At 36.7% G+C, this 15,994-nt stretch overlaps 1 long non-coding RNA gene across 2 annotated transcripts; it reads right to left on the bottom strand.

Moving 5' to 3' along the window:
* Positions 1 to 3,407: 3,407 nt before the first annotated feature.
* On the bottom strand, positions 3,408 to 4,496 carry LOC147384440 (uncharacterized). Of its 2 annotated transcripts, XR_015172908.1 has the most exons (4): positions 4,224 to 4,496; positions 4,052 to 4,112; positions 3,842 to 3,918; positions 3,408 to 3,564 (listed from the first exon to the last, which is right to left on the bottom strand). It is a non-coding gene; the product is annotated as an uncharacterized LOC147384440 (long non-coding RNA). The 2 variants fall into 2 exon arrangements; XR_015172907.1 differs by having other exon boundaries at positions 4,052 to 4,496.
* Between the last annotated feature and the right edge of the window lie 11,498 nt (positions 4,497 to 15,994).

Raw genomic sequence — 15,994 nt, 5'->3', positions numbered from 1 at the left:
TTTCATGAATGCACAAAATAGAATCGTACTTTTTCAAAATTAGCATCACACCAATGCACACACGTGCACCTTTGCATTAGTCAGGGAAATTTTTTTAAAATTTAAGGATCTGGCGTTGTCAGGGAGAGTTCGCACTCAAGGACCTGACATTTTTTAGTTCAGGGAGAGCTTTACCCTCAAGGATCCGAATGTCCTGACAAATTGTTAAATCAGGCTGCAAAATGAATTGTTACTAGCTTTGGCATGCAAATATCGTACTATCTACCAAAATAGATTTTGCTATCTAGTTTGCTTCAACTCTCTACTAAAGATGAGCATTTGTAGACACCTCATTTTCACACTTGCCTGATTAATCAACTCGTCAATCCGATCGCGACAATTCCCAATAATAGATGTTTAGTCCAATGTTTTATTTGTTACTAGATATATTTCAAAAAATTCAGATGAGGTATTTCAAACTAACAAAACTATAGAAACCACATTACGTTAGAAAAATATTACCCCAAAAACATAGAAATCATCATCTTGCAGATAAAAAAAAATTTCACAGTAAAAATCATTAAAAAATGATCAAATTACCAAAATACCCCTAAACCAAAACATCCTTAGAGCCTCTTTTACGCTTAGGGAAACCCATTCGAATACATAAAACAAAAAAAATGAAATCTAATAAATCATTTCGCCAATATTCACCAAATTTGATAAAATTATGAAAATACCCCTCACAGGGGTTGACAATCATTTCACGCCAAAAAATTACATAAATAATACAAACCAATAATCTCATTAAATTCCTTACGAAAAATTGATTCCAAAACATCCCGGAACATCGAAAATTAACTTGAAACACAAAAGTTCTATTCGTGGCAAAACGATAATTTTCCAATTTTTAAAATTTTTAATTTCAAAATTAATAAATAAAATATTAATTAACGTAAAATAAAATCTTAATAAAATTAATTTAAAAATCTAAAACATGTCAATCTTATAAGACTTAAGTCAAAACCCTAATCTAAAGAAATCAAGTTAATCTCATAAGACTTAAGTCAAAACCCTAATCTAAAATGACCAAGTCAATCTCATAAGACTTAAGTCAAAACCCTGATTAAAATCCTAACCAAATCAATCTCATAAGACTAAAGTCAAAATCTTAATTAAAATCCTAATCTAAATGAACCAAGTCAATCTCATAAGACTTAAGTCAAAACCTTATTTAAAACCCTAAAAGAAACCTAATTAAACACTAACTCTACCCAAAAAACTCTATAAATAGAGAGTTTCTACAACCTAATTTCGTAGGTAAAAAAAATCCTAGAAAAAGTAGGTCAAAAAGCCACTCTATCCTTCCCAAAATCCTAATTTTGAAGTCCTAACCCCTTACCTATCATCCAAACCTTAACTTTTATTAAAAAGACTTTCAAAACTCCCCAAAAATCACCTAGAAAACCTATCACAATGCTAGGAAAAACTCATATCTAAGGAGGAGATACTTCATTTTGGAGATCCAAAGTAGATCCGGTGATAGAACAAAGCGATGAGAATTCATACAAGAAGTTGTTCTATCATATCTGAGGGAACAAGTCGTTGTGATCTTCACAGGTACAATTTCTTTATTTATTTATTTATTTTAGGTCTTTAGTAATGTAATATTCTTGGAAATTAGTAAAGATCGATTTTTACCAGGCAAGATTGGTACCTAACACTTTCCAATCTCGTAACGTGATCGCCAGACTTAGTATCTTTTGTAGATTAGTTATTTTATGAGTTTTGAGTCAATGCTAGATTCCTAAACTTTAATAACTAGGTGGCGACTCCTAAACCTCAAAGTCAAAAGTGAATCTGCACACCCCGCGGATCGAAGGCGCTTTCAGATCCATTTTTTATTTTTGAGGTTTGGGAGTCGGCACCTAGTTATTACTGTTTAGGAATCGAGCATTGACTCCAAATGGATAAAAAAACTAATCTACAAAAAAAAACTAAATCCAGAAATCACATTATGGGGTTGGAAGGTGTTAGGCACCAACCCTGCCTGGCAAACGCCGGTCTCTACTATTTCTTAAAAAAACTACATTGTTAAAGCACCTAAAACAAATAAATAAAATAAATAGAAAAAAAATATACTTAGATGTTTGTGACGATTTGTTCCCTGAGATCTAGTGGAAAGATTCCTCGTATGAGATTCCTTACTTTGTATCCGTCACTAAATCTGCTTTTGATCTCCAAGATTAAGTATCTGCTTCCTAAATCTGATTGTTTTTTAATTTCTTTTATGGATTTCTAGGTGTTTTTGAAGGGTCTCTGGGTGTTTTTTGAGCAAAAGTTAGGGTTTGGATAATAGGTAAGGGGTTAGGGCTTCAAAATCAGGATTTTGGGAAGGTTAAGGAGACTTTTTGACCTATTTTTTCTAGGGTTTTCTTTGACCTACAAAATTAGGTTGTGGAGGCTCTATATTTATAGAGTTTTTTGGAAGAATTAGGGTTTGACTAAGTCTCTTTTTAGATAAGATAAATTAGGGTTTTGACTTTCGTCTTATGAGATTAACTTGGTCTTTTTAGATTAGGTTTTTAACTTAAGTCTTATGAGATTGACTTTGCTTAGATTTTTAAATTAATTTTACTAAGGTCTGACTTTACGTTAATTAAGATTTTGTTCATTGATTTTGAAATTAAAAATTTTTAAAATTAAAAAATTATCGTTTTGCCCCCGAAGAGAACTTTTATGTTTTAAATCGGTTTTCGATGTTCCGGGATATTTTGAAATCAATTTTTTGTAAGGAATTCAATGGGATTATGGATTTGTGTCATTATGAAATTTTTTTACGTGAAATAATTGTCAACCCTTATGAGGGGGATTTTCATAATTTTATCGATTTGGTGAAAATTGGTGAAATAGTTTATTTGATTTCATTTTGTTGTTTTATATGTTCGAATGGGTTTTCCTAAGCGTAAGGGGGCTCTAAGGATGTTTTGATGTTAGGGGTATTTTGATAATTTAATTATTTTTTAGTGATTTTTATCGTAAATCTTCTTTTTGTCTGCAAAATGATGATTTCTATATTTTTGGGGTTATATTTTCCTAGTGTAGCGTAGTTTCTATAGTTTTGTTAGTTTGAGATACCTCATCCGAATTTCTGAAACGTATCTAGTAACAAAATAGAACATTGGAATAATCATCCATCATTGGGAATCTTCACGATCGGGTTGATGAGTTGATTAATCAGGCAAGTGCAAAAATGAGGTGTCTACACAAGCACTCAATGTCATTATTTGTAGAGTAAGATATAAGAATATTCCTCAATCGACACAAATTTACCTGCCATTCCCGGTTCGACATGAAACCAGTTGTGGACAATTCTTTCATATTAGCTTCGATGAGAGGGTACGTAAAATTTAACAAAATCAGTTTTTTATTTTCTTAGATCAAAGATAGTCTTAATATGTCATTATTAGATTAAAAAGATAAAGAAAGATATGCAATGATTAATCTACCCTGTACGGCCATCTCGCCAAGATTCAAATAAAACAGGATCTTGGCTCCAATTAGACTCCACTTTTCTTGGGCCACCTGAAAAATATTTCATCATAAAGGAAAGAAAAAAAAATGAAAATTACATTTAAGTTTAAACATAGATCAATGTAATTTCCATCTCGATAACAGAAAGTATGAAAAACCAATATGATCAATAAAGGACATTCTCAAGACATGTTCTGTTATTTGTTATCTCAATCAGTGAAAAGTAACTTTAATGAGATGTTCAACCAACTAAACTCTTTCTAAAACTATATATTAATTTTTAATGATTAATTAGTGAAAAGTAAGAAACTTGGTATCTGTTTGTTACCTATATGGAAGATAGAATTTCCATATTTAATTGATAGAAACTTGAAATAGTCCCTCCATATCAATTCAAACAACACCCTGAAACCATTACAAAAAGAACAAGTGAATCATCCAAAAAAGAAAAACAGACAATTTTAACTCAACTACAAAGAACAATATGTTCATACCAAGAAAGTTGAAAAATAAAACATGGAGATAGTAAAACAAATACCAATATGTAGAATCATTTGCTTGCCTCTCCTTCTCATAAACAAGTTTAATTATGTTCCGATCTAGAAAGAGGTGGAATGAAGCTTCTTCATAGAGAAGAATTCCAGAAATAACACTAAAATTCATAGAAATAAATAGAAAGCACAATCCACAGAACTTTATCAAAATCAAACCTGATCGAGCTTTAAATCCACAATGTCCAATGTCTTTTGTTCGAGGATCAAATATTGATGTCTTCTCTGAAAATTTCAATGTTGAACTTGAAATCTCAATGAAAATAGATAAATCGACAAGATCAATTTTTTGTTTAAGAGACAGATCAACAATGAGATTTAGGGTTTCGTGAAGATTGATTTAGGATTTGAGAGACAAATCCGAAATTAGATTTAGGATTTTGTGAAGAATGAAATCGAAAAGATAGAGTTAAGGTTGAGTGAAGATCGAAGATGGAAGATCAAACCTACTCGAGCTTTTATGGTTCTTTCTTTTTACATTTCTGTGAAAATGAGAGCCCGAATGTGACTATCGAAGATGGAAGATGAAGAAGGGAGACTGCTCAGGTTCTTACGCTTCAGCCATCTTCTTCGTTCCTGTTAGAATGAGGAATTAAAGAATGTTTATCTTCCAATGTTCTTATATTAAAATGGCTTTTAACATTGAGATGAGATCTAGTGGTTGAGGAATTGACTGAGAGAGCGACTGAGAGGTCGATCGAAGGAGAAACTGAGAGAGAGAGAGGGATGAGATTGAGTGGTTGAGGGATCGACTGTGATACAGAGACAGAGAGACAGAGAGAGTGGTTCATTCCCATATAATGAGACGGGAAATGCGACATTTAAAACATGATTAAAACAGCTTTAACAGGTAAAACGGTTTAAACCCGTTTTTCATTAGAAACTGATTAAATCTGTTTTATAATTTGATTCCAGAGTCACTATTTTCTTGTAGTGCTAGTTGCTATTGATTACTTCACTAAGTGGGTAGAAGCGACGTCTTACCCTAATGTCACAAAAAGCAATGTCCTGAAGTTTGTCAAGAACAACATCATTTGTCGATATGAGTTTCTTAACGGAATAGTAACGGACAATGCCAAAAACTTCAAAAATAGGGACATGATAAAGATGTGTGAAGACTTCCAATTACTCATCATAACTAGGTACCCTACAGACCCAAGATGAATGGAGCCGTCGAGGTAGCCAATAAGAATATTAAAAGAATCATCGAGAATATGACATTTACATACAATGATTGGCATGACAAGTTGCCTTTTGCACTTCACGCATATCGAACCTCGTTCAGGACTTCGACTGGGGCAACTCCTTACTCACTAGTATACGAAATGGAAGTAGTCTTGCCCGTAGAAGTTGAGATCCCCTACTTTTGAATCTTGAAAGAAACAGAGTTAGATACAGTTGAATGGGTTCAAGCTCGATTCGACCAGTTCAATCTGATTGAAGAAAAGCGCCTTGCAGCCATTTTCCATAGACAAATCTATCGACGACGAATTGTTCGTGCCTACGATAAAAAAGTCAAACCTAGGGAGTTCTCGCCAGGAGACATTGTCTTGAAGAAGATTCGGTCAATCTAAGAAGACGCTAGAAGAAAGTTTCGATCAAAATATGAGGGACCATTTATCGTACAAAAGGAGATGACTGGAAAGCTCTGATCCTCACTAAGATGTATGGAGAAGTCTTTCCTCAATCGATCAATGCTGATACGCTAAGAAATACTACGCCTAAAACCTGATCTTGAGATGATGAAAGGCCATTATTCTATTTTTCCAAAAACATTATCCATAGTCAACCTTTTTGAGCCTTCACTTTCATACTGGGGCAAGTCAACATTATAAAAAAAAGTGAAAGAAAGATCATCAAAGAGTCAACTTCCTGGCCCACATGAAGATGAACTGTGAACGGTTAAAAATATAAAAAATTTAAAAAATTCAAAAACTCGAACATTTGATCTTAAGCTCGACCCAAATCTCCAGCCTAAACAAGTTTGAGAGACGCTGGAAGGGGACATAGATCACCTCTTCGAAATAAAAATAGACAAATCTCATGTCTAACCCACTCTAGACAGACCCAAACCTTAACTTTTTTATATCTTTCCACTACCCTTAACCTAAGCAAACGTTTTGTCCCATCAAAAGTCCTTCTGGATCAAGGAAGGTTCTAAGGCATCACAATAACGATGGCAACACCAATGATCTTTGAACGTGATCTAGACCTCAAGTCTTATTAGTCATTGGAAGACTCGAGAAAGGAATCCAGGTTGGATATTCGAAAAAAAGAACATCTTAAAACATAGAGTAGCCGATCTTGCAACTCAACTTGTGTTACCAAACCACGAAAAGTTGTCAGCAAACTCGAGAGGAGAATTTAGATCGATCACTCAATAAAAAGTGCCACTACAAGAGTAGAGTCATTGAAGTCACAACCCAACTTGGGTCACCAAGGCATTGAGACATAGAGACTCTAAGCAAAAATTATAATGTAAAAAAGTATAAGTATAGTCTGAAAGGACAGAGTAAAAAACTGAAAGGGCACTATGAGTAAAAGAATCATAATATGGCAAGATCAAAACCACCTATATGTACCACCAGCAGTTGACTCTGGGCATTTAGTCCTTACTCCTTCCGACAACAGCGCTTACTTCTATGACACCACCACCGGTACCGGTTAGGAGAGCTGCTTTTTTGCCCACTTCTCTTACTGATGTGGCATTTGGCCTTCAAAGAGATGATTCAATAGCAATAGCACCAGTCATGAACCCAAGAGCTCCAACTCGTACTCATAGTTAAGCAGGGGCAAGAGCCAGAGCTTCTATTTACTCAACGGCAAAAACGTGGAAATCGAGTTTGGTGAAAATCGTAATTGGCTCTAGGGGCAATAAGGGAAAGATAAAAAAAAAATAAAAAAATAAAAAAATAAAACACAAGAACTCCTAGCCCGCAAGAGTATAAATTGTGAACGGTAAAATCGTTCCAAAAAATTCCTAGATTCCGAATAGGTAACAGTCTTCCAATACCAAGGCATTGGAGATGACTCTAAAGGAACTGAAAAAATAATTAGCGTTTGTATCCCCTATGATTGGCAAAAATATCGAGACTTTCACAACCAAAGATTCCACAAATTTCGAATTTATCATGCTCATTTGATAAAGACATTTCATAAAATTTCAAAAAATTACTATTTTGGCCAATGATGACAAATCTAGGACTTATTCAACAAAATTTTGTGGTTTTAAGAACAATAGATATACATGAGGCCAAGTAAATTCATAACTTATTTTCTTTACATTAAATCTTTCAATGTTTTACATACATTCAGATAATGACAACAAAACACAAAAAGCGATAATACAACACATAACCCGTCAAACATCATGGTAATAAATAAAAATAGAGTCAAGGCATTCCTTTAGAGCACAGATCTAGGTAACTTGGCTAGCTATCATTCTTTCAGCATTCGAAGCATCGCGACTCACCAAATACACTGCAAAATCGACCAAATGAGGACTCTGGACAAGCCTGTCCCTCAACTTAACAACTTTGACTTGAAGCCTAGCTACTTCTCCACTATCACTAGATCTCGGCTGTGCAAGTTTGGATGTCAGTCGAGTGATCTCTTTCTGCCTCTTATTTTCAAATTTGAGTCAAATAGCTTGAATTTGACGATGATCAGTTTGGGACTCCTCCACTAGATCTTGATCATCAAAGAAAGATAAAGCACCAAAATGTACTCGAGACACTACCGACACCGATTGCCTCCTAGAAATGAGCTCTTGAATCCAATACAAGTATGATGGGAATAGATGAGTCGCGAAGATGGGTCAACTCAAAATCTCAACTCGACTCCATTCTTTCACAAGTCGACTCAGAAGTGTAGATGATAAATGACCAACCAGCTAGTTAAAATTCTTAGGAATGAGCACACCTTGATCATAACCAAATTGCTAAGAAACCTGAACTGGTACATAGTGAGTTGTCTCATGAAGACCAATCAAAACAAGGAAACGGACCTTGTCAAAGGAAATCAAAAGTGACCCTCGAGGCTGGAATGCACCAACCTATTGCACTGCATCATCATCAAGGTTGCAAACAAAGGCAAACCACTCCTCTTTACCATCCGAGATCAAAGGGGTCACTCGTCTCAACATCATAAGCATGAGGTCGGCATTGACTCAAAACAGATGATTAACGACTTCAATTGAAGCCACATGATCTATGAATCAAAGCTACAAAAAGAGAAACGTTCTAAACTCTTGAAAACTAGAAAATTTAAATTGTAAATCTATGCTAAGTTTGGAACTTACTTGCAGGAGTGGAGCATATCCTCGAAAAATCTACTCATGACTAGATGAATACGCCGTGAGCGATTGAAACATCTCAATTAGAAACATGAGAGCCAACCGACGTCTCTCCCGGACTTGTTGTATTACATGAATGAGAGGGAAGTTCATGATGTCTTTGCCACCCGGAAACAGAAGTTGACTCACTACCATCAAAGTGAAAGCATTGAAGCTAACCAACGACTTCAAAGGATTCAAAAGATGTTCAATCAAGAAAGACTTAGACATTGTCTTCAAAATTGACTCGCCATCCAAAATCTTCAATAATTTTCGGTTCCTCCTCAAAAATTCGAAAGCCTTGCCACGATAACCCAAGCGGAAAAGCGAAACAACTACCATACCTGACATTTCAAGGCCCAATAGCACTTCAAACTCCTTAACGGTGGGAGTCATCTCGTGTTTCCCAAAAAGGAAAAGGTTGAGTTGGGAACCGAACACCCCAACATGGCCTTGATCAAGCCTCATTGCAACGAGATCTTAAGAAAGGAGGGTGTGATTACCAACTGGTTCAAACACCATTAAACCTTCTCACAAAAAAAAATTTTTAAAGAATTTCAAAAAAATCCTTTTGAGATGCATTCAATTTCGATTTGTCGAAACACGATTGAAAACACCCAAATTTCAAAATTGATCAAATCTTCATCAAATCCTAGATCTCAAATGAGATCCATGCCATCGAGATCAAGGAATTAATAAGACAAACCTTGTCAGTCCCCATGCTTGGGTAGCCATTTTCTACAAAAATTGTCGATCCACACGGTGTTTTCAAATCATGTTTTAACAAAAAATTTTGGCCCGTACAAATAGAGGTTTAGTCTATTCTTTGCATGTAATTCTTGCATAGAAGGGCAGCTGTAGACACCCCAAATTGAATGGGCCCTCACTCAAAAGGATCCAAAAATATCAGATTTTCTAATACGATTTGTAAACAGGGCTAAAAAGTCCAAATCATCGAAACATAGCATTTTTATTGAATTGAGGGTCCCTATGACCTCGTATAGCTCTAAAGGACCCACAATAAAGACTTGGCATACCTCCACCTTTCTCCGCTCCACCCTCAGGATTAAAATTACCCTAAGGCAACTTAAGGCCCACAAACCCTCAATTCTTCAAAAATCACTCCCTACCTCAGCCAACTTAGCCTAAACCTAATTCCATATTACCTAAATTGTAAAGCTCACTTACCCTCAAAATTTCATCCTAAAATAAATCCTACCCAATCCCAAAGAACCTAAAACCTTTTTAAAAACCCATGTCCAACACATCAAAGCCCAAACCAATTCAAATCCACATCACCTAATCAACTTTTGATCATCTAATGTACACTTGTCAACACGACAACTCACTTCCTAAAAAAATCATCATACTCAACTTAACCCCTCACCTTTCTCTAACACAACTGCCAACCCACATCACAACCCATATCCCCCACACTCCATGTCATAAACCTAATCCACTACTTTTCTCTAACACAACCACCAACCTACATCATAACCCATACCCCCTTCATCATTCATCCTCAACCTATTCTCACTAGCCATCCCTACACCTCTTCCCTCAAATTAACTCACCTAAATACTCCATCTCCATACTCTTTTTACACTTGTCACAATCTCCTTCACCCTTTCAAAACCTAACCACTAACCTCTTATTCTTTTATTCAAATACTACACCTCCTCATCCTAACTAACACTCAATCTTATTCTTTCACCTTAACACCCTATCATTTTACCTCACCAAATACTCAATCCTAATGGGTTGGGGAGGATCCAAACCATTTGAGCTAAAAAACTATCCATTCACTTCCCTTTCACAAATATCCTCATCCTAATTCTAAATTTCATACCCCTCATCCTCTGACCCCACACCATTCTCTACTTTTTTACCTTTTTACTCTATTATACCCTCAAAAGCAATCCTTAACAGGTATAAATACACCTCCCACCTTCCAAAATGGGTACTAGGTCTAAGTCTAAAAAATAAATGAAAAAATAATTCTCTCAACTCTCTCCTCCCCTCACTTCTCTACCTTAAAAAAATCTCTACTTTAACGATTCTACTAAAGATCTAAGAAGAAGAAAATGGAAGAGAAAAAAGAAGACATTAAGGCTTCCAGGTGGGTCAAAAGGACACATAAATCCCCTCTTTTCTCTCCTTCTTTCCAATCCATATCCCTCTTCTATTATCCCTTTCGCCTATTTAATTTTTATTTTAGAAAGAGTTAAGTTATGATGCTCCCCCTCCCCTATCTCTAATAGATCGAACTTCGATTCAGTTGGAAGTATAGGGGTTGTAACCACTTTCAAAATAAAACTGATTTTAAGCATTTCAATCATTTTGAGGCAATCGGTATTTAGGTCCTTCTCAACTCATGAGAATGGACCCATAACCAAAGCCAATACTTTTCAAAAAAAATATGTAGTTCCCAAAGCTAATTGTTTATAAGAATCGTCTCCTTTAATTAGATGATTCTATATTCCAAGTCAAAAGCAAATCCCTACATAGGGTACAAGTCATCAACACGTGGCACTTTTATTTTATTTGCATTTTCATCCAAAATGACCAAGTTATTTTAAGGCTACCACTAATTGGTGGAAAGAAAGGGGTACCTAACACCTTTCGCTTTTTCTAACCGAGCCACTTACCTAGATCTTGGATAGAGTGGTACTTTATTCATACGAGAGTCACTAAACGCCAAAAATGACACTTTTTCTAAAAACGTATTTCGGGTGACCATTCATACAATTTTATAAAAATGAGTGGTAGCGACTCCAAACCTTCGTTGAAGTAATTTTTAGAAATAAAAAATCACGTATCTTCATGTTCCATTGACATGGTTAATTAGTAACTACAAGTTATTATAGATTGTAGCTTCTATTACCCCCAATCCTATCAGTGTATTGATGCCAAAAAACATCACTTCATATTATGCTTCATTGTTTGACGCTCTAAGCCCAAGTCAGACCATTTTTTCTCTCTTGGTGTCATCAAGAGTGATTAGTACCACCCCTATTTCAAATCATTTTAAACTTGAAGACCCATCTATTTAGGTCTTCCAACCAGGTTGGTTGCTCATCTCTTGCCCATCTTTCACGTTCTCTAGTTCTTCTGCATGTAAGCTTTATTTTTCTTCTACTGGAAAGTCAGCCAAGAAATTTGCCACTACTTGCCCTTTCAATGAGACCCTAGGCTTGTATTCAAGTCTGAATTCTACTAACTACACAACCCATTTCGCTAAGATTGACTTTAAGGGATAATCTATGATGACTTGACATGATGTGCTTGAAAGTACATCTACTCAATCATTGAGTACAATGTTTGTGAGTTTTTGAATGTCTCGCTCAAAAAGTAGATAGGTTGCTCAGCTGCTATCCCCATTCTGACCAAGATTGAGCTTAGCGCACATTTAGAAATTGCCAGGCATAGCCTGAGTTCTTCATTGACTTCTGGTTTGGAGAGTATAGGCAGTCTCCCCAGGTACTTTTTCAACTCTGTGAAACATGTTCACACTCCTCTGTCCATTTGAATTGGGTGTTCTTTCATTGCAGCTGGTATAGAGGCTTGCATTTGTGAGAAGACATGGATATGAATCTGTTTAGTGTTTCCCCCTCCTGTCTGCTTTTGTACTTGCTTCTGCATTTTTGGTGAGGACATTTCTAGTAATACTCTGAGTTGATCCAGGTTAGCTTCTATCCCTCTCTTTGTGACTAGGTACCCAAGGAACTTTCTTGATGTTAATGCAAAAGTACACTTTTCAAGGTTAAGTTCCATTCTGACCTTCTTTACTCGAGAGAAAATCTCTTCCAAGTCAGCAACGTGATCTTCCTTCTTCTTGCTCTTTATCAGTAAATCATCAATGTAGACTTCCGTAGTCTTTTTTAACAGATCTCTGAAGAGCTCTATTACTAACCTTGATAGGTTGCCCTTACATTCTTCAAATCAAAGGACCTGACTTTGTAATAGTATAGCTTTTGCTCGATGATGAATGTCGTCTTTTCTTGGTCTGTAGGGCTGAGCTGAATCTAATTGTAAGTAGAGTAGCCATCTATGAAAGATAACCTCTAATGGCCTAAAGTGGCATCTACTAGCTGGTCAATCATTGGCATAAAAAAGTTATCATTAAGGTAGGCCTTATTCAGGTTCGTAAAGTCAATACACACTCTGGCTTTCCCATTTTTTTTTGTACTCCAATATATTAGCTATCCAGTCAAGGAATTGCACTTCCTTGATAAAACCTACTCTGATTAGTTTATTCACCTCTTCATTTACTACTTCCCTAAAAGGAGGTGCTAACATTTTTGGTTTCTGGTTTACTAACTTCATAGCTGGCTCAAAATTTAAGTGATGGTAGATCACTTTAGGGCTGATCCTCGGCATCTCTTTTATGGATCAAGCAAAAAATCTATGTTCCTTCTCAGGCAATCTGTTAACACTTTCAACTCCTCTAGGTCTAGTTCTGCCCCTACCCCAATCTGCCTTCCTTCCTCTATATCCACTATCCAAATGTTCTCCAAGCATGGGGGCTCACCAGGCCCAACTTCCCCCCATTATAATTGCTATTGTTGAGTTTCTTCCTCAGAAAGCTTTTCCTTGCCCAATGTGCATACATGGTCTGCCACTTGATCTCTTTGGACGTCCCACATCCCTTGTGGTGTTGGGAACCTCAAGATATAGTAATATGTTAAGGGTACAACCCTCATTTGATGGATCCACCATCTATCCAATATAGTACTATAAGGGGAGCTTATTTCGACGACCATAAACTTGGTCGTCAAAGTTAGTGGCCCTGCATACATAGGCAAGACTATTTATTCCCAAGGTTGGCTTGTCCTCCTATCAAACCCAACCAGAATGGCTCCTGCTCTGATCAACACGTACCTGTTGAGACCCATCTTCAGAAAAGTCGAGGCATATAAGATGTCGATTGAGTTGCCGCTGTCAATAAACACCCTATTGAGAGTAAAGATACTCACCTGGAGGGTTACCACCAATACGTCCTAATGTGGCCTCGTCACACCATTTAGGTTTTTCTCTATAAATGCCACAAATTGCTCTCCGTAGGAATCTACCTACTTTATGGGCCATCTCCTTATTGTGTAGAAGTGCATGAGGTGCACTGCCTACTGCCTCTTGATTCTTTCATCAGTTTAATCTAGGCCTGACCTCCTAGGTTCTTGATGTAGAAAAAAATGAATAACTGCTGATCTTCCATCCTGTCCTTCAATAGGTGGCTAGCCATGCCTTTGATTCTAGTCTTAGAGAGGATCTTTCCTTTGTCTCCTTGGTAGGTCCCTTAACAAACCTTGCTCTTTTAGTCTTTGTAAAATTCTTCTCAAGGCTTGACACCTGTTGGTAGTATGGGCCTATACCTTATGGTACTTGTAATATCGCTCATCTTACTTTATTTGATCCCAAGGAAGTGAAGCTGACCACTTTAAATAAGTCTTGCTCACGATCAGGGGTAGGATTTCACTAGGGGCATGGAAAAATACGTCTCCTCTTTCCTTTACTCTCTACCCTGCTTGAGTGTTCTCATTATACTATTTTACTATGGCTTTTGCTGCTTGCTAGGCTTTGCCACAGTGTGTATGATCTTCTAGTGGGATATATTTCCCTACTCTTTCGAATAGGTCACTTAATGTTTCTGGCGTCCTCTTCACAAAAGACCTGTACAACCCTTAGCTAGATGGCAAAGAGTTCCTGAATGCCACTACTGCTGTTATCTCATCATAGCTTTCCAAAGCCATCGTCTCTTCCTTAAATCTCCTTGTAAATTTTATGAGGCTCTCCTTTGATTGTATTCTCATACTGAACAGAGCATCTATATCTCCGCCAATCTTCTTATTGTCGATGTAGCAAGTCACAAAGGTAATGTAGAACTCCTCAACATGACAGCTTGTGGAACTAGGCCAAAGTATTTCCCTGCAAGATAAAAGGATAAAACCTACGCATCAAGTGGACTAAGTACTCCATTGAGTCCTTTGTCCTAGAGTAAGAGATGTAATGCAGTGGTATAAATTTCTTCGGAATCTCTCCAGTTAAGATTTTCATTGTAAAGGGGGATTTCTGAATACCCTTGATAGCTTATGCCGCCATTGTCCCTATGTTTATATTTTTTTATATGCTTATTTTCCTTTCGAATCACCTCTTTGATCTCCTCTCGGGCTATACCCATCATGGGTTCACCTCGAGTTGTAGCAGTAGCAACTTCTATTTCTTCTTCCCTAGTTGGGTTCAACGATTCGAGGCGCGATCATCTCTGATAGGAGGTGGAGGATCTTGTAGTAAGAGATCTTGTCTTACTCTTTAATGATTTTATAAACACTAACTCATATTTTGATTCTGTTTAGCCAAATCTTCCATTTTCTTCTACATATCATGTTGATACTTCCTGGCTTTTAACATTGTTAGGGGTCGGGGAACATGGGTTTCGGTAGTTCTAGTGGATTTCTCTATTGTTTCAACAGAAATCAATCTACTACGGCGTTCCCATGGACGATGCCAGATTTGTCGGGTCGGATTTTAGTAAAGGCATTGATAAATTCTGCCCTAGTAATCTGAAGTTGCTCCTTTCACCTCCATATAAGCATCGGTGTGGTACCTACTAAGATTTCTCCAACACTCAAATTAAAGATAAAGAAGAATAATGATTATAGCTGGTTGGTCTCTACCCTTTCATAATCAGCTTACCCAACAAAAATCTTCTATCCTCTATCAATTCTGTTATTTATAGATTTTTCCTTTGAATCTGAGTTTCCCCCTCTTATGGGATGCAATCGCGGAGTGATTACTTAGATCCTAAACAAAATTGGGATTTTTAGGATTGGATCCACTATCTTAGGAAGATCTCCTCTAAGATCTCTGGACTTGGTGTACGCAAATCAAGATTATGGATATACTTACACCAGGCCTGCCCTACTTGGTAGGTTAGGTCTTATCTAGTGCTATGCTGCCTTTCAAGCCAGGCTAGACGCTTTCTATCTTGATATATCCTACTGCTGGACAACGCTAGAAATGTTGATTTACACATGATACCACTTAAACGGCTTTGAGATGTGTACGATATGGATAATCATGAGATTATTTCCCTCTACACCTTACATTTCGAAGAAGTTACCTAATCTCGGAGGAGTTCATGCTAATTGCACCATCTTCCTTTGAGATTCTTAGGAATCCCATTAAATCTATAGATCTGGGGGATTTGATTTTTGCTTATGTGACCCTTCCCTACTTTACCCTTTATGCAGAGCAGGGTGGGCACTCTAGCTTACCCTATGTATGGTCTGGGCAAACTTAGGTACCATTATGAGTAGAGTAGGACTGCTCTACTCAGTATATCTTATCAGTTAATATCGAGATACATGTAAGGTCCAAATGAATTACAACATTTATCCAATACAATTACCCCTCTTTCGAGATGACGCTAATCTCAATTATAGCCTTAAGAAGCTGTACCTTTTTCGAACAGAGCTCATTAAATGGGACACACACACTTAAAAATCTCATTATTGCACCATTTCATTTCAAATCCAATCTTGAATTTCAAATGATGTGATCGTTTGAGTTCCAACCATCCCTATGCTGCTATGTGTCC

Source organism: Akebia trifoliata, chromosome 15 (genome assembly GCF_017979445.1).
Source record: "Akebia trifoliata isolate Shusen 1 chromosome 15, ASM1797944v1, whole genome shotgun sequence".
Taxonomy (NCBI): Eukaryota; Viridiplantae; Streptophyta; class Magnoliopsida; order Ranunculales; family Lardizabalaceae; genus Akebia; species Akebia trifoliata.
Note: the sequence above shows the minus strand (reverse complement) of the source record. Positions and strands in the feature narration are given on the sequence as shown.